Genomic DNA, 20,611 nt, shown 5'->3' with positions numbered 1-20,611 from the left:
ATGGAAATGACGACAACTGCCCCATTCACAATATCCTCAAAAAATAAATAAATAAAATACCTGGGAATCAACCTAACAAAAGAGGTGAAAGATCTACACAATGAAAACTACAGAACCCTAAAGAAAGAAATAGAAGAAGACCTTAGAAGATGGAAGGATTTACCTTGCTCATGGATAGGTAGAATTAATATTATTAAAATGGCCATATTACCAAAAGCACTTCACAGATTCAATGCAATTCCCATCAAAATCCCAAGGGCATTCCTTGCAGAAATAGAAAAAGCAATCATGAAATTCATCTGGAAAAATAAGAGACCTAGAATAGCTAAAGTAATTCTAAGCAGAAAGAGTGAAACTGGTGGTATCATGATTCCAGATTTTAAACTATACTATAGAGCAATAGTAACAAAAACAGCATGGTACTGGCACCAAAACTAAGGCTGGTAGACCAATGGTACAGAATAGAGGACACAGAGACAAATCCACAAAATTACAACTTCCTTATATTAGACAAAGGTGCTAAAAACATGCAATGGAGAAAGGATAGCATCTTCAACAAACGGTGCTGGGAGAACTGGAAATCCATATGCAACAAAATGAAATTGAATCCCTTTCTCTCACCATGCACAAAAGTCTACTCAAAATGGATCAAGGAGCTAGGAATCAAACCAGAGACTCTGCATTTAATAGAAGATAAAGTTGGCCCTAATTTTCATCACATGGGGGCAGGCCCCAAATTCCTTAATAAAACACCTATAGCACAAGAGTTAAAACCAAGAATCAACAAATGGGACGAATTCAAACTAAAAAGTTTTTTCTCAGCAAGAGAAATAATTTGTGAGGTGAATAGGGAACCTACATCCTGGGAACAAATTTTTACCCCTCAAACATCAGATAGAGCTCTAATCTCTAGAGTATACAAAGAACTCAAAAAGTTAAACAACAAAAAAATAAATAACCCAATCAACAAATGGGCCAAGGACCTGAACAGACACTTCTCAGAAGAGAATATACAATCAATCAACAAATACATGAAAAAATGCTCACCATCTCTAGCAATCAGAGAAATGCAAATTAAAACTACTCTAAGATACCATCTCACTCCAATAAGAATGGTAGCCATGGGGGGGGGGGGGTTCACATTCATACATTGCTTGTGGGACGTGTAGATTGGTGCAGCCAATTTGGAAAGCAGTATGGAGATTTCTTGGAAAGCTGGGAATGGAGCCACCATTTGACCCAGCCATTCCCCTTCTTGGTCTATTCCCAAAAGACCTAAAAAGAGCATACTACAGGGACACAGCCACATCAATGTTTATAACAGCACAAATTCATAAATAGCTAGACTGTGGAACCAAACCTAGATGCCCTTCAATAGTGAATGGATTAAAAAAATGTGGCATTTATACACAATGGAATATTACTCATCACTAAAAAATAACAAGATCATGTCATTTGCAGGGAAATGGATGGCATTAGAGCAGATTATGCTAAGTGGAAGTTAGCCAATCCCTAAAAAACAAATGTCGAATGTCTTCTCTGATATAAGGGGGGTGACTCAAAATGGGATAGGGAGGAAGAGCATGAGAAGAAGATTACCACTAAATAGGGAAGAAAGGTGGAGAGAAATGTAGGGAGAAGGGGAGTTGCACGGAAGATGGAAGGAGACCCTCATTGTTATATAGAATACATGTATGATGTTGTGAGGAGAAAAAGAAAAAAAAAGTGTGTCACATTAGATTGGGTAGAAAAATGTGGGGAGGGGAAGGGGGGATAGGAAGGGCAGCAGAATAGAACAGACATTATGATTGTTGTATGTATATAGGTGACTCTATGACCAGTGTGATTCTGCAATCTGTACAATCAGAAAAATGAGAAATTATACCCCAATTGTTTCAAATGTATGAATTGCCAAGATCATTGTAATGTCATGTGTAACTAATAAAAAAAAAAGATGATGGTATTAAGTAGAGCCTTTTGGAAGGTGATTAGGTCTAAAGTATAAAGCCCTCATGGATGAGATTAATGCCTACTTTTATAGTTTGGATATCAGGTGCTTACCAAAGTTTCCTGTGTTAATGTTGAGATGTTCTGAAGTGAAATAACTGGAATATGAGAGCTATAACCTAATCAGTCCATCCCAGTTTGAATGGACTAATTGGGTGGTAACTGTAGGCAGGTGGGATGTGCCTGGAAGGGTTGACTCCAGTGGACCATGCCCTGGAAGGCTTATGACCGACATCTTCCCCTTCTTTTCCTCACCATTTCCACCCTCATTCCTGGCTGTCATGAGGTGAGCAATGCTCCAATACCACACCCTTCTCTATGATTTTCTGCCTCACCACGGGTCTAGAGGAATGGCAGACCATGGGCTGAACCTCTGAAACCTCAAGCCGAAAATACCAGTTGTTCCCATAAGGTACTTTGATCATAGCGACAAAAAGCTAATGAACACACCCATATAAAAGCAACCGCTTTTCTTGTTCACTCACTCTCCACTATGAGAGATTATGAGCAGAAATCAGAAGACAGCCCTCTCCAGATTCCAACCATTATGGCATCCTCTTAGGCTTCCAGCCCTTCAAAACAGTAAGAAATATTTTTTTTATTTCTTAGAAGACACTCAATCTGTGATACTTTGTTAGAGCACTGAAACTAAGATGATTGAGTTTTGTTATCAGTGAAAGTAAACAGAGGAAAACTAATGGTCAAAATTGTGAGGAGATAACATTATTTGCTTAGAAAGAACATATGAAAGGGAAAAATTAGAATAAAAGGATAGAAGTACTAATGCAATGTGGACAATAATCAGAGGCAGCTACAGGCATTCAATGGGCCAAGAATGGCTCTGAACTGTTTTCACTGATAACTACATTAAACTCTATCTCTTTATCTCAACAAATATTTGGAGCCCAGTTAGAAAGATCTTACTAGACAAGGCAACACTGCACTTCACTGTTAATACTCTGCATCACTACTGATGACAATTTAACCCATTAATGGCTTCAGCATGGATTTGAGAGAAGAGCTCTTCTCTACACCTTAAGTCACATTCATCTATCATTAAGACATTCTACATAAACCACTCCATGTTGTGGGAGAATAGGAGATTATGGTAATCAGGAAATTAATTACATAAGTATACTCTTAATACTATAGCCACTTTTTAAAATGTACCAGTGAAGCTGAAATAATGGTTTCTAACATAGCTATTAATGTTGTAGAAATAAACTCATATCTACAGTCAATTGATTTTCAACAAGAATGACAAAATCATTCAATGAAGAATGAACAGTCTTTCCACAAATAGTTCTAGGACAACTGAAGCTCTCAAAAAAATTTTAAGTAAATATGGATCCTTCCAACACATAAAACTAAAAATAGATCAAATAGTTTGATATATAAGAGACAAAATTATTAAAAAGTTAGAACAAAACATAAGGTAAATCTTTGAAATCTTAGCTTTTTCTTAGGATTTCAGAAATAAAAAAATGATAAATCAAACTTCTTTAAAATTATAAACATTTGTACATCAGAGGGCACTACCAAGAAAGGAAAAAGTAACCTAGAGAATGGGACAAAATATTTGGAAATCATATTTGAAAAGGTACTTGAGTCTAGAATATGTACAGAACATTTACAATTCAATAATAAAAAGAGAACCCAATTTTAAAAATGAGCAAAAAATGTGAACAGACATTTCTACAAGGAAGATGAATGAATGATGAATAAGCATACAAAGGAATTTTCAACATCATTTCCTAATGTCTAATCATTAAGAAAATGCAAATCCCAATTAGATAACATTTATGCACATTAGGATGGTTACAGTCAAAAAGATGAATTAGCATTCCTAAAGTGTGGAGAAACTTGCAACCCTGTATGCTGCTAATGAAAAAGCAAAACAGCACAGCTATTTTTTGGTAGGGAATGTGGGGGGACCAGAGGTTGAACACAGGGGCACTCAAAACCGACCCACATCCCCTGCCCTCCTATTTTTTTTTTTTTAATTGAGACAGGGTCTCACTATGTTGCTTAGGGCCTTGCTATGATGCTGAGACTAGCTTTGAATGTGCAATCCTGCTGCTTCAGTCTCCAGAGCCACTGGGATTACAGGCATGCACCTCCATGCCCAGCCCAGTATAGCCATTTTGAAAACAATCTGGAGGTTCATAAAAAGCTAAAGACAGAGTTACCATTAGACTTAGCAATTCCACCCTTATATATATAAGCTAGTTGAATGGAAACATATGTCCACACAAAAACTTGTACATAAGGGTTCATAGCAGCATTATTCATAATAAACAAAAGTTAAAAACAATATAAATGTCCAAGTAATAAATGGATAAACAAAATGTTGCATTTCCAATACAGCAAAATATTGTTTGGGCATAAAAAGGAATGAATGCATATACAACACACAACCTCATAAACATGCTAGGTAAAAGAAACAGTCACAAAAGACCATGTATTAATGACACCATTTCTATGAAATATTGAGGACAGGGAAAATTATAAAGACAGATATTAATGATTGCCTAGTGCTCAGGACACTACAGTATGATAGTATATGGGGTTTCTTTTAGGGTGGTAAAAATATTCTAAAACTGATTGTGATGATGATTGCAAAACTCAGCTTTTATTATACTAAAAACCATGATTTATATACTTTAAATGGGTGAACTATATGCTATGTAAATTATATCTCAATAAAGCTGTGAAAAATTATTTTTTTCTTAAAGTCAGATAGCTCTTATTTGTTCATTTCTGCTGAGCTTTTGCCCTAAAGTTCTCTCAGAGATACTGTAAAGGAAAAGACCACATAAAGAGACATAAAAATTTAACACTGTGAAGATAGCTTGGTCAATAAGTAGAATACAACAGACACTAGTATGGCAATATGTAAATCAATGGATGTGTAATTGATGTGATTCTGCAATCTGTATATGGGCTAAAAATGGGAGTTCATAACCCACTTGAAGCAAAGTGTGAAATATGATATATCAAGAACTATGTAATGTTTTGAACAACCAACAATAAAAAAAATAAAGTGGTCTCACAAGAAACCCCTAAAAAAAAAAAAAAAAAAAAGTCAAGTTATAGAGCTGAAGATTTCTTTGAAGAAAAAATGATTAAAAGTTTCAAGGCTTGCAAAGGTCAACAAATTCACCATATTAGAAGCTGGGGGGTGGGGGGGAGGCTTTTAAATAAACAAAAATATATGTCTTCTATTTCTAAAGCTCAGATTAGCAATAGTTCCATAAGAGGTCACCAATAAAAGTATACAAAGTTAATGATGATGATTGAAGGACTTATCTTGAACTGCTTAAGAAAAAAGAAACTATGAAAAAACATTCTCCCATTTAAAAAAAAAAATGATTTGAGCAAAGGCTGTCTAAAAACTAAGGAGAGACAAAGAGTCTTATTGTGACAGAGTAATAAAATTATTAAAATAACAAAAAATAAGATGCCTTGGTGAAAGTGATTGCAGCAGCAGTAGCTATAGAGTGTCCTTAGTGCCTGACATTTAATGTCTAATGCAATTATCTCAAAAGTCCTATAAAGTGTTACAATCTTCATTTGCTGGATGAGAAAGCAGGCTCAAAGACAGAGGGTAACAAAGCCTAAGTCCCAGAGCTACTAAGTGACAGAGCCAGAATATGAGTCATGCTAGTCTGACTCCTGCTTCTGTGTGTGCTCCTACCCTCTATGACATACATAGAACAATCTAGATCCAATCCAATCTGTAATTAGAATTACAGATGACATCTATCAAGTAAGTTTGAGATGTTCTAAGAAATACATGAGACTGAATCACTTAAACAATAAAGCATTCATTTCTCATGGTCCTGGAGGCTTTAGTACAGGATACCAGCAAGGCTGGATTCTCAGTGAGAGCTCTCTTCCCAGCTTGCTCTCTTCCCAGCTCTTTTCATATTGTGTCCTCTCATGTGTCTTTTCTTATAAAGGCAGTAAATTCCATTCACAAGGTACCTCCCCTCATGATCTAACTCCATTCACAAGGTGCCTCCCCTCATTATCTAATTACCTCCCACAGGCTCCTCCTCCAAATACCATTACATTGGGCTAACACAAACATAAGAATTGTGAGAAAACACATTGCCCATAGCAGGCTTTTAACTAGATTTTATATTTTCACAATCACCTACTATAATTCTTCCATGCTTTAGAAAATATATTTTGCATGTGGCTTTTTTTTATTTTTGTTTTCATTTATAGTACATGTTTTCAGGTATTGAAAACATTATACAATCTATGGCAGCTACACTAGAAAAAGAGCTGTAAGTCTGTCAAATCACAGGAGGTTCCGTGGACCACAATGCCAAGACAAGTCACCATTGCCACCCAAGTGACACAGCAAGTGATTCAGGATGTTTCCTGGACATTCAACCTTAAAATGTTAACAAGTACTGCCCAGCATAGACCTTGGCATATGACCTTATGGTAGATAGTCACAAAGGTAAAGAGTGACGGTTGAAACAAACAGAGAAGGGAAAAAGAGATTAAAAATGGTTCCCTCAGGGGCTGGGGATGTGGCTCAAGCCGTAGCGCGCTCGCCTGGCATGCGTGTGGCCCGGGTTCGATCCTCAGCACCACATACAAAGGTGTGTCCGCCGAAAACTAAAAAATAAATATTAAAAAAATTCTCTCTCTCTCTCCTCTCTCTCTTTAAAAAAAAAAAAAATGGTTCCCTCTATTAAGTAGTTTCCAATATCTCTAAGGAGCTGTAAGTTCATATATCTGCAGCAGAAGGGAATTTTCTATTTCACAGAGAATTCTGGAAATATAGGACCAGAAGTCCCTCAGCTTTCTGGCAAACCTACAAATTAATATGTGCAGACATGTTTACCACCTTCCTCTGAGTTTTTCTCTTGTCTAAGACAAATTGCTTGATTCCACTATTTCCTTTCATCTTTTTTTCAATTGTTTTCTAATGTTCTGATGCAGTTGAATATTCTCTGTTCAGTCTCTTAATTCTCATCATTGGAATAGGATGAATTGATATATTTGCTGAAATAACATCAACAACAATGAAAAAAACCTCTCTTTTAATCCAAGTGACCCTGGTCATTCTGCCATTGAGAGGCCAATATCCTGACCAATATCTCCATTTCCTCATAATCACTTACTGCCTAAAATATTTCTGAAATACTCTCACAAAGATCACAAATGACCTACAACTTCTAATCCCAACTATTCTTTCAAATTTCACCTTCCCTGAGTTTTCAGTGAAACTTCTAGTTGTTTCTCCTTGGGATTTATTGATATTCAGTTAGTTCTCTTAAATCACAACAATGAATACAGGGATAAAAAGAAGAAGAAATGCATTTGAAAGCTAGTTTATAGTTAAATTGATTAAGAAGCAGTGTTTGGATATTAGAAGCATCTAAGAAAGATAGATCATCATTTGTGTGGTTCTTTAAGCATAATACAAAATAGAAAAGACTAAAGAGAACTTAAAGAAATTAGAAGAGTTCAATAACATCTGTTGCTAGAGAAAGACAAGTACAAGTACAGAAAGATAACTGTTTTGAAGAGAGGGGAAGGAAAAATTTAATGATAATATAGGTATGTGAGGATATTATTCGCTACCACTATTTTTGGTTTTCATTACAAAGAAAAGTACTTATTCTATGTACCACCAAAAAATTATTAAATTTCACTAAAACACATCTAATAATCCTCCTGTACAGTATTAATGCCTTAGTATAAATTCTTCTAAGTATATGGTATTTATGTGTACCTGAGTTTATATTAATATGAATTACAGTATATATAAAAGTGTACACTTTTATCTTCCAGTTTTGTAAATTTCTATCACATATTCACCAACCAATGGACTAAAATGTCATTCTAGAAATATGCCAAATAATGGAGGAAGAAATTGTCTATCATGTTCCGACATGTTCAAAGAAGGAGAGCTATGAGTAACTCTATAGGCAGAGAAAGGAAGTAGCAGAGAGAAGGCTGGGAGAGGAAAGAGAAACAAATTTACAACAATTAAGAGTCAAAAGAGAAAGGGATTCCAAGTATTGATTTGTGACATCAATCTCTTCCACTAACTTTTAAAAGAACTTGGGAAGAATGAATATCAATACAGACATCTTTTGCAAGGGAGGGATATGAAAATTGAAATTTTTCCTTTTGCCACCTTGTAGTTTCTCGAAAGTCAGGGCAAATATTATGCTAACGAAGAATGAGAAGTTAGTAATATGAGGGATTCTGAAGAGGGTGGTCAATTTGAAATAGCTAATATGGAAAATATAAGAAATACTGGATTCAAGAGTATGCAAATGATTTCTGTGAAGTGTTGATAGTCATGAATCTGAAAGTAGCAGTCCAATGGCAATGTGATTTTTCCTCATGGTGTCCAGAAGCTGCACAGGAGCAAAGAAATTACATAATTTGTTATATCCAACACTGCAGATTTATGGGGTAAGTGTGCTAGAAGATCAAGATTCAAAAGAGAATCTTGATATTCAGTTAGTTCTCTTAAATCACAAAGTGAAGACAGGGATAAAAAGAAGAAATGCATTTGAAAGCATTTAATAATGAAACACTCAAGAAGAGAAGAAAGGGATCTGGAGTAGGATCAAAGAGAAGTCATGTCACAGAACACTGTTCATTTATAAGTTTAATTTACTATGGAGTAATTAGCATTGTGGAGTTTAGAACAGAAAAAAATGCTGCCATAGGGATCTTTATACCTTTTACACAAAAAATAATGTTTGATAATGCTTTTCAATGATTACTAGCAATCTCATCCCTTACCAGGAAAATCTCAATTGCAACTTTGTCCCCTCATCATGACCTCTAAAAAAGTATACCCACTCCAGCAAGATTAACAAATTCATGAATGATATTAAAAAATGATTATTATTGTCACAATGAGTTTGGGATTAGTGTGTTACACCAAATTACTGTGTAACAATCGGCTATAGCTAATATGTAAACAAGTAAGAGTCACCACTAACCTTTCTGAATTCCCTGCAAAGAGCCTAAACCTACATCTATCATAATACTTATTACAGTTATCTACACAGTTTATTAGTTTTTCCCTTTCTAATTACAGGCTCTCTAAATACAACATTCAAGTTTTACTCATCTCTGTACCCCCAAATCTAGTTTAGAACATCACATATAATAACCACTCAACAAGTATTTACTGAAATAATAATTTTCAAATTGTTATACAAAATCAAATCACACTTAGCAACTAGGAATATAATAAGAACAGAATTAATGAAATATTTTTTGTTGTTTTTGTAGGTGATCATAAATAGTATTCTCATGAGACTCCATTATACATTAAGATTACAAAAATTATTTGAATAAATGATTAAAAAACACAAAGATCTAGGTAGGTACTTTTCTTAATCATTCCAACACATAGTTGTATAATATATTATATAATACATAGTTGTATAATAAGAACTTACCAAATAATGTATACAAGACTTAAAAACAAAATTATGATAGTTAAATTTAATAACATAAATGAATTATTTGTATTTTAAGATAGATCTTTTTTGTCATAAACTCCAAATATATGTAATTTATGCAATGTACACATATTAGGTACACACCAATAAGTGTGTCTGTATATGTGGGTGTGGGTGTGTGTATACACACACACACACACACACCCATTATGTTCACTCAATATATTAAATATCACAATTTGATAAAAAAATTATAAAATGCTGAATAAACTGTTTATCTGAACATTCACAAAATGCCTAATTATCCATGTCTAAACAGTAGTAACATCTAAAATAAATCTATATGTGATTTTTACATTTAGAACACATATAGGACATAATTCACTAGGCTACGTTCCTTCTTTTTGAAATCCAAAATCCAAGAAAATTGAATCACTTTTAAATGAACCAAAGTGTTTATTAGATCTGTGGGGTGTAAGAAAACTTCAATTGCCACTCTATGTCATGCTGATATAGGCATAAACTCTCAGGTTAAACTTCTCTCTTTGTAGTACAAGTTTCAATTTGGATTTTAAAAAGCTTGAGGCCATCAATTTTCACATCTTTTCCCACTCCCATTTCGAAAATCAGAGACCCAATTTCAGGAAAATACTGGCAAAGTAATGTGGAGGTTTAACATGTTCAAGAATAAATCCAACTGTCATTAACACAACTCCATCAAAATAAAAAAAAAGGCTAGACTATTTATTATTACCCTGTTTTCTGGTATTTAAAGTCAAACAAAGTGATAACTACTCTGCTGATTAAATTCAGACATTCTTTTTTAAAAAATATTTATATTTTAGTTATAGGTAGACACAATGCCTTTATTTTACTTTATGTGGTGCTGAGGATCAAACCCAGTGCCTCACACATGCTAGGTGAGCGCTCTACCTCTGACACGACAACCCCATCCCAAATTCAGATATTCTTAAGTTTGAAACAAAATCATTAAAATGCTGTTCTCACTAAAAACAACCTACTAACAGTCTTTTGGATTCTGCCTTCTTATCTGACACAATGTCTTTCCTACATCATTGATGGGCTAGGCATTAATCTCCCGCTTATCGTACAGACTAAGATTCCCCCAGCTTGTTTTGACCATTATCCACCACAAAAACATAATACATGTTAATTAAGTATTATCTAAGATGCTTGGGACCAGAAATGCTTCCAATAATGAACTGTCAGAGCATGACCCAAGTCTAAATCTAAAATTAATTTATCTTTCATATATACCTTATACATATAGACTGAAGGTAATTTTATACAGTTATCTTTAATAATTTTATGCATAAAACTGTTTATTGGTATGGAATTTTCCACTGGTTGTATAATACGGCATTTAAATTTTGGATTTTAGAGCATTTCTGATTTCAGATTTTTGGATTAGGAATGCTCAATCTATAAATCAAATACTCTAAAGATACAACTATGTGTTTCCACTATCCTAGCCTCTGGTCCCTACTGAACTCAGTGATAGCTCTACAACTATAGGGACTGCTATCCTACCTAGGCCCAGGTGGATTCAAGTTCTCTAATGCCAGAATCACCTTGAAAGGTGAAATTTATTTAATAGAAACAATCCAGTGAAACTATAAGTAAAGACTAAATAAGTAGACAAGGTGAAATACAAATGTAATGTTAATGAAAAATATCCGGATTTTTCAAGATACTATAAAATTAAGAAAAAAAGGTATTAAATACATATATATGTAAGTTCTTCTTCATGTCAATCAATTTGCAAATTTTCCTGTCTAACATAGCGAAAGTTAAAGAAGGTATATTATTATTTATGCAAACATGGATAATATTTTTGTGTTATTACACACCTATGCAACACTTAATGTCATATAGTGTAGGATGTATAAGTAGCCCAAAAGTATAAATTGGCTTCTAGAGACATAAACCTGAGCTTCAGATGATCATAAGAGTTTCATACAATTCAAGAGCACAAATTGGAATGTCCATGGTAAATGGGACCTTAATAGAATAAATACATGTATTTACTTGTAGAAAAAAACCTTTAATTAGTGTTTACCAGATACATGGATTTTCAAAGGTTACAATTTCTTAAATTTGAATTTCTGTGTCTATACAATGCAGAAAATAATTCCCTATTAATTCTTCCTCTTAAAAAGAAGGTTTAGAACTGAAGAGAATCTTCAAATGGAATTTATTTTCCTTATAGCTCATTTTCCTTATAGGTCCTCATCCCTTCTCCAACCCAGTGGTTATAGCACACAGGGAAAACACCTTCAATACAAACATGGCTCTGCCACAAGTTAGCAAGGGTTACTTCTGTAGTTTAAGTCTCAATTTACTCATCTACAAAATAAAAACAATAATATTATCTACCTTACTGAGCTATTGGGAAGATTTAGTAAAGGAATGGGAATCAAGCACTTACTGCATAAGTTTACTACATTTTAGATATTACATGGACATAAAATAGCGTTGCATACTTCATTCTCTTGAGAAGCCCTCTCATTTTCCAAATGTTGTTTTTCCTCTCGTGTCTTCACCACCTCTTCCTCAGCCTATACCCCAAATGTGAATTTTTCCTGGTTCCATTTTCAGTCAACTCTCTAATAATATTGTTCCAAAAACTTGCAAACAAAATGGAGAAACATTTTGTAAAATGATGACTCCAAATGCCATAAGAAAGGAACATTTTACCCAGGGAAAACTTAGGAATGGACTTTATCAGGTACAGTCCATTTATTCCATAGGAAAACATTGGTATAATTCCAATTTGGGACATCACAAGCACCAAATAACCTAGAAGAGAGCCAACACTTTCAAAAGTTATCAGCAACTGAATATTTTACCAATGTTGATTAAAATATTCATATTATCCCCTTAAACTCTGGAAGATGTTACAAAAAATAAATGCATGAGCAAACCTTTGCTATGAATTTACTTAATATTAGGCACTAAGCTCAAAACTCTTACATACAAATTTTCATTTAATCTTACTTGCTATATACATAGCAAGTTTTCCCTACAAGGCTGCTGATGTAAGTGTGAAACAAAATGAAGACCAGATGAGGATAATCCATCTGCTTGCAGCAACAATAAATTCCAATTTTCTGTATGCCTAACATGAACATGCTTTCTTCCTAAGCCTCTGAGAGTGAATGAATCTTGATCTTCATTGAGAAAAGATTAACAATTCTATAATGTTGCAATTACCTTCTGGGTAATAACAACAGGTTATTTGCAGGAGATTTCAGTTTATGATTCCTAACCCTGTGGAGGGGAGGGAAAAAAGAACAAATACGAACTATTTTCTATAGAAGTCTTTCCTTTAAAAATGAAATGAAAGTAATAGTGAATAGATATAGCTTGTGACAGGGTTTGTTTTGATTTAATATGTACAATTTATCTGAGATATTTCTGTACCAGTCAGCATGACCTGACCATTAAAATATATATATATATATATGTATATATATATATATATATTAGTTTTAAATCCCAAGTTGCATAAAGCACCTAAGGAATATTTCTACACATCTAAGTAAGTCAGGAAAAACTAAAGCAGTAAAAGATAAAATCCCACTTCTAACTCAATAACCCTTGGAGAAAGAAATCAGTGATGAATTGATTGACAGGAACCACAGGCCAGATCACAGATTGGAGCTGCAGCAATTGGTTTCAATCTTATCACCCATTTCTACTCCTCTGGCTTTTCTAAGGTGGAAGAATCAACATGGTCCACACAGTCCCAAACCTCAGCATCTACTCAGAACAAGAGAACCTAAGATGTGGACCAAAGTCTGGAAGTATCTATAGAAGGGAATGTGGTTGGCTACACATTTTTCCATATTCACCATACTTTTTTTTAATGCCCAGATTAAGAGTGCATAATTAAATATGATCACAGAACAAATCTGAAGCATTCTGATTTTCTCTAATTAAACTAAAAATGAATATATACAGGAGAGTTTGTAATTCAGCCAATGCATGTGTCAAATATATAATTCCAGTTGTTTGTTTTTCTACTTCAATAACTTCATTCTTCATGTGCTTCAACTTTGAGAAGAGTAATATTCATTGGACAGTGTTATGAACAATAAACCAACCCATCAAGTAATAATATTCAAATTTAGGAAATATAAGTAGCTGTATTAATGAGATGGGGAGTTGAAGAGGCAGAGTGCTCTTTTGTTTTCAAATTTTAGTTAGGTTTGATAAGTTTGGTTACTTTCCCCACCAGTAGAAATGTAAACCATACTTTTATCCAATATATTAAGAAATAAAATTCTTTCAAAAACTTTCTTTTAATGTTCACTGTAATAGTTCAATTAAAATATGTCTTTCCCAGGCTAAACTTTATAAAGAATCCTTATTAAAGGCAAGTCCTGAATACAGGTTAAATACAAACTAACTATAAATTTAATTTATGATTTTAAACCTATTTCTAACTTAAAGAAAGGTTAAAGCAATCTACTTTTAATTAAATATATCTATGGCAACTTAATTCCAAATCTTAAAGTTCTGCAACCCAATTTTTTATGATAAGAATATTACTAAAACTCATCTGCATTGAATGACAATCTTCCATTCCTTTCGGCTCTCTGAATCCATTATCTCTCTCATGGGAATGAATGCATTGCTATGACTGATGATGAATAAGATATATAGGACAAATGATGCACTTTTACATTTAAAAGACTAAAAAGGAAATTCACTTTTAGTCTCCTTTCTGCCTAGTTTCATTAAAATCTAAATACAGCTATTCTAAGAGATTTTTTTCTAGCTCAGTACAGTTTGACAAAAAATGTCTCATGTATCATTTAAATCAATTATAGATTCTCTGGAAATATACCACAAAAGTTTCAGTTCAACACTTTTGCTTTAAAAATAAATATATAAAATACCACCAAAATAAATAATCAAAAAATCCTTATGAAACAGCAATCTGAAAAAGCATATTGTTTATAACAATTACTAAATTATAATCCAAGCATTGTTTTGACTATTTAATTACAAAATTATCTTCATTTATTAAAATGTCGTAATAAGAGTTTATTTAATAACTTATTCTTTTACCTAAAATGTCATTCAACAATGACCACAAATACTTAGAATAGCATCAAAATTTCAATATGACTTTATTACTAGATGAGCTTAGGCAATGATTGCTAGATAAGAGGAGTCCACCATTTCCACCATTACATGAGGAAGTCACTGTCCCTCTTACACATCCCATTACTTCCAAGACTTAGCATAGTATCTGGCACATAAACAATAAAAATAAATATTGCTACTAAAGGGAAGGAAAGCTGGGAGGAATGAAGGAGCCACTACTGAATTTAAATTCTAGATCTTTCACAAGCTCTTCTAACTTCAAGAACTCTAACAGATTTTTGAAATTTAATTTTTATATGTATATACACACATGCAAATATATATAAGTGAGTTAGATGCTAATTATAACATTATTTAGGGAATACGATGACTTAACAGAATATACACCTTATTTTAGGATAATGTTCTATAACTGAAGGAAAAGAAATAATAAATTTCATATTACTTACACAGCTTACATGTATAGGTAATCATAAATAAATTGTTTAATTTAATAAAGTTAACTATATGCTTTACATGGATTAAGAAATAAAGTACTTTCTTTATTTTCCTTAAGAATCCAGACCATTTTTGTTAAGTCTGAAAGTCTTCCACTTGTTAATATTAGACAGGAAACTTACTGAGGATTAAGAAGAGCAAAGGAATAGCTAAGGAAAAGGAAGAAAGGAAGGAAGCAAAAGGAAGAATGAGGAGAAATGGGGAAAGAGAGATTGAAGAAGCAATTCACCAAAAATGTTTTCTCCTTCTGAACAGAAATGTAAATAATGCACAGCTGTAAGTAAAGGAAGAGGGAGTCATGTCCAAGAAAATACAGTCAAAATTGGCTCTGGTGATTTGTGTTTCTTTAAACCATGTTATGAGAAATCTGGCACTATACTGGTTGTTCTTCATTTGCCCATGCAAGGAACACCCTGAGATCCTTCTGAGTTCCTTAGATGTGCTCAAAACATCTGTTTAATATAGTTGTTGATTTGGCATCCATTTTTACATCTGACATGACTTATACGAAACCTTGTACCCCAAGCTTAACCTAATTAAAACTTCTCCTCTTGTGCTTATTTGAGCTACAGCCACTTGGTCACTAGGAGAAAGGCAAACAGAACTAAAAGACACTGCTGCTGCCAAGATATGCTTCCTCACTCTAAGCAAAGGTGGTGAGGAGTAGGGGAAATTCCCTAGCTTCTCCCCTTTCCCCACCCACCATTCTTCCACCTTGCCCCCCCACTAAACCAACACAACAGTGGCACAGACCAAGACAGTTTGAGAAGTGTGGTGAAAAGCAGGGTGACGTAGAGTAAGCAAAAGGATAATAGGGCAAATAAGCACATGACCAGCACAATTATTTTAATTTAAGAACAATAGCCAAGGCAACCCAAGAGGATTAAAAACATCAACACTTGTATACAAACTTCCACACCAGTATTATTCACAACAGTCAAAAGTAGAAATAAACCAAATGTTCATCCACAGAAATATGTTATATAAGTGGAATATTATTTGGCTATTAAAAGGGGAAAAAAACACAGTGTTGTATTACCTTCCACAAAACAGATGAACTTTAAAAATATGATGGTAAGTGAAGAATCCAGACTCAAAGACTCCATGTTGTATGATCCCATTTACACAAAATGTCAAGAATAAACAAATCATAGAAATAAAAATTATATTAATGATGGTAAAGAATGGAGGAAGAGGGGAATTGATACTATCTGTTAATAGGTATGGGGTAGGAGATGGAAGTGATATAAAATTAGTGATAATGGTAACAAAACATCACAAGTATATTAAAAAAATCACTAAAACATATACACTTTAAGATTGTTAATTTTATGTTATGTGAATATATTTCAATTTTTAAATATTAAAATTCAAAAAAAAATAACATAAATACAGAAAAATGGGAGTATATTTTAGCATTCAAGATTTGACTCAAAACTCAATTATGTCTGTCTCCATAGTTATTGGGTAGTGATTTCCTCCTGTACAAAGGTACCAGTATTGAAGGACCTTCATTCTTGCTGAGAAAATTTGGTATTATTTTCAGTTTCCTAATCTTTAAATAACACATTTGAGGTACTTCTGCCACTAATTTACGATCGATTACAATAGCCGAGTCATTGTTTCCGTAATCTATAATGAGAGGACAGGTTTTAATAGTCAAAATTAATATTTTCACAGATTCACATGAGAAATTGACAAACAATAAAGAGGTTAAAGTTCCCCCCCCCCAGATGTATACAAGTTTTTAAATGCCTCCAAATGTTTTTAAAGAAACAACTGGGCAGGAATTAAAAATACAAAGAATACAAGCCAATACAGGGAAAACAGAGAAAAGATTTGAGATATGCAGAGAGCTATAGATTCAAATCTCGACACCTGAAGGCCAGTGAATTCCAGCTGACCTTCTTGGAACAACTTCCTGGATGGGCAACAAAAGCAATGCTGCCCACTGCTGACAAATGTATGACATTTCTATAAACCTCTGCACATTGCAAAATGATATTCTAATATGCTGTGACATTAGGAAATATCAACTTAAATTTGAGTTGCCTTAAACATTGTCATAAGTTTTAGCTTCTTAGAATAATGCAATTTGAATTTACATAGTTGAGCTATGATCAAGATACAGAAAATGTTAATATGTTATAATCAATCATATTCTTAGCCACATGGGACTATTATAAAACATCAATGATCTAAGAAGACATTTAACTTGATATTTAACTTGATAAGGGATGATACAAAAAATGCATCTCTGCAAATAAATGGTAAATAAAGTCATTTAATGGGTAAAATTATCGCAATTTCAAGACATTTGCTAAAAAAGAAATTTATATATAGTAACAACTGAAATAACAAAACTAAAAGCTAACAGAAACCACCATTTTATCCATATAGCATAAATTTTAACATGTTATTTATTTAAAAAGCAATATGAAGCTAGCTAGTAATTTTTACTGATGTCACAAAGTTCAAACTCTTCCTTCTAGCATAAAGATCTTCTAACAGAAATCTCCTAAAATCCCGAAAGTAAGAATGCTTCTCTATAAAAATCGGCATTAGGCATTATAACAAAGTTCTCTGATCCCACACAACAGGGGCCTGAAGTCAATAAATATATACAAAATACTGGTTAAAACAGGGAATGTTAAATTATATACACACATACATACACATACAAAATGATAAACATCTTGTTTTAAAATATAAATATAAATTCACCCATCTTCTGATATAAGACTAAATTCTTATCTTTGAGTTTGGGTCCTTTGCAAGAATTTTGACCCATCTCTTTATTTCAGTTCACTGTGCATACATAATTAAAAATTATTTCTTCCACTCTTTCCATCTCTGGTCGCCGCAGTGTAAAGAGCATTCACCCTGTTCATGCACCTACAGTGGATGATAGTGCAGAACTGCACCAATTTCCTGATCGAGAGAAACAGACATGACCAAGTCCAAAAACCTGAAGGTGTACAACTCCTTCTACTACCACTGCAACTATAAGACTGTGGGCATGGAACCTGTGACTTAAAGGTGTTGTATTGGTTAGGGAGTGGAGATCCAGCCAAGGAAAGCCAGCTACAACCTGTGTGAACCACCATCCACAAGAATGTGTGGGCCACCCTGGGCAGCATCAGGCATAAGATCCATGAGAACAAGTAGCTCCCAGACCTGAGCATGGTGGCCATCCAAAGAGCCAGTGCCATTCTGCACAGACAGAAGCCTATGATGGGGAAGAGGAAATGGACCCATTACTCTTAAGAGCTCCTGAGCCCCATGCCCCAAAGAGCAATAGAGTCTGTTGGAAGAAAAAAAAAATGTTCCAGGTTGTCCTTACTAACATTTGCCTAATACTCAGTAACTTTGTTGTCACACTCATAATTCATTATCAACTGTTGCAAAATTATAATGAAAAGAATCAGCTTTCATTGGATGGGGGTACAGGCTCAGTATAAGCACATGATGCAACTAGTAGAAGAACTGTATTCATATACTAGACAACAGACTACTCTTGGTGCTTAGAAACCTATGGGAATCATTTTGCGTTGTTAATGTTTGAGCCTGTCAAGCAGAAATTAATTCATTCAGTCTAGTTAACAAATAAAATTGGTGAAAGAATGAACATCAGATTAGAAAGCCAGAGGAAGTATTAAAAATATATCACAGTTTTTCTCAGCCTCAGCACTGGTTTAGTAAATAACCCTAAGACTTTCTACCTCTGCACCCCTTTGCCAAAATAAATAACATCAAGAGTAAGGAAAAGTATCAGGAAAGGAAAGGAGAGAGAAATTAGTAGGGATAGAAACAGAGTAAATTATATTATCTGCATTTATGAATAAGTCAAAATAAAACTTACAATTTTGTATAACTATAATGCATAACAAAAACATTAAAATAAATCAATAATAATAAAACAGAGTCCTGAGACCACCCCTAGAAAGTTGCTCTCAAGAAACAGCACAATCTCCAAATAAGCAAACTGAAGGGTAAGCATGTGACAAAATGCATTCAGACATCCCCACAGGGAGTTGAAAAAGACTACCTGGTAAAAGATTCTTTTCCAGTTTCCTTTGAAACCACAACTTAACAGAAATTCCAAGAAACTTCATCAATCTAAATATGGAGAGCTATCCTACCTAAACAAACTCCCTTGCCATTTGGGGGGAGGTGGGAACTAAGCATCTAGAATATTTTAAAAAATCTGGAAAGTTTATAAAAATGTATTATTTGCCTTTAAGGACATATACTGTCATGCACTGCATGTACTGTATACTGTCATGTGATGCATAGTGACATTTCAGTCAGTAACAAGCCACATACACAATAGTGGTCTCCTAACATTATATAGCCTAGTGACTTTATAGTCATCTCCATTTGTATAAGTACATTCTATAATTTTGCCATAACAAAGGGATCATCTAATGACACATCTCTCAGAAACATATTCACATCATCAACAGACATATGACTCTAATTTTTCAGCATCCTCTGTAAAACAATGCAAATCACATCTGCTACTTCTAAGCTAAAGTCTGTAGAGCCATCACAGGATTCCTCCTTCATTCTCTCCCTCCCTCTCTCCCTCTCTCCCTCTCTCATGACATCATGGGGCTTCTCCATTACCCTGAATTCTGCAAAGAATTTGACACATGGAAAAAAGCCACAGCTGACAATAGCAGTTAACATTAACAAGAAAGAAGCATTTGCTGTTTCAAGTCTTTAAAATGTTGGAGCTTTTAGTAACTTGCCACACCACAGTGAAAACTGATTAACACAGCCATCATAGATAAGGTGAAGGAAGAGAATGAAAAAGCAGTTGATATCAGAACTACACCTTATAATCATAAAGAACTTCTAAACCAATAAAAATGATCACTGAACCAGGTGCACTGGCGCACACCTGTAATCTCAGCAGCTCAGGAGGCTGAGGCAGGAGGATCACAAGTTCAAAGCCAGCCTCAGCAAAATCGACGTGCTAAGAAACTCAGTGAGACCCTAAATAAAATACAAAATAGAGCTGGGATGAGGCTTTTGGTTGAGTGTACCTGAGTTCAATCCCCGGTACCCACTCCCCCCAAAAAAACTGATCACTGATTTTCACAAATTTGTAAATCAGCACTTTTCAAACTATCTATTATGATGAACCAATTACCTTTTTATACTCAACTCTGTTCAAGACCAATGCTTATAAATTGGTAAAATTTTTCAAAAATCCAAAGGAAAAAAATTACTCAAAAATCAAAACCCAAATTTAGTATCATTATTAGTTCAAAAGAAATAAAAAACTGCCAAATCACTATGAAATTCTCCAAATGCTTACTCCCAATTTCTGACATAATTGTAAACAAATTCCAGTTCATGAAACTACACTGAGCCACAGAACACACTTGAAGTAAAACTGTTTCAGAACATGTGGAGTTAAGAAACATAAAGCCTTTTATGACCCTGTAAACTTCTTGGCCATGATATAACTGGAAAAAAAGTTACACACAAATTTGGTCCAGAAA

The 20,611-nt window shown here is 34.0% G+C and overlaps 1 protein-coding gene and 1 pseudogene across 6 annotated transcripts in view; one reads left to right on the top strand and one right to left on the bottom strand.

Annotated features, from left to right (window-relative positions):
• Positions 1–20,611, bottom strand: part of Gbe1 (1,4-alpha-glucan branching enzyme 1) — a 253,379-nt gene that overhangs the window by 180,668 nt on the left and 52,100 nt on the right. The window lies entirely within an intron of this gene.
• On the top strand, positions 2,216–18,930 carry LOC125617004 (annotated as a pseudogene).

The sequence above is a fragment of the Marmota marmota genome, unplaced genomic scaffold (genome assembly GCF_001458135.2).
Source record: "Marmota marmota marmota unplaced genomic scaffold, marMar, whole genome shotgun sequence".
Taxonomy (NCBI): Eukaryota; Metazoa; Chordata; class Mammalia; order Rodentia; family Sciuridae; genus Marmota; species Marmota marmota.
Note: the sequence above shows the minus strand (reverse complement) of the source record. Positions and strands in the feature narration are given on the sequence as shown.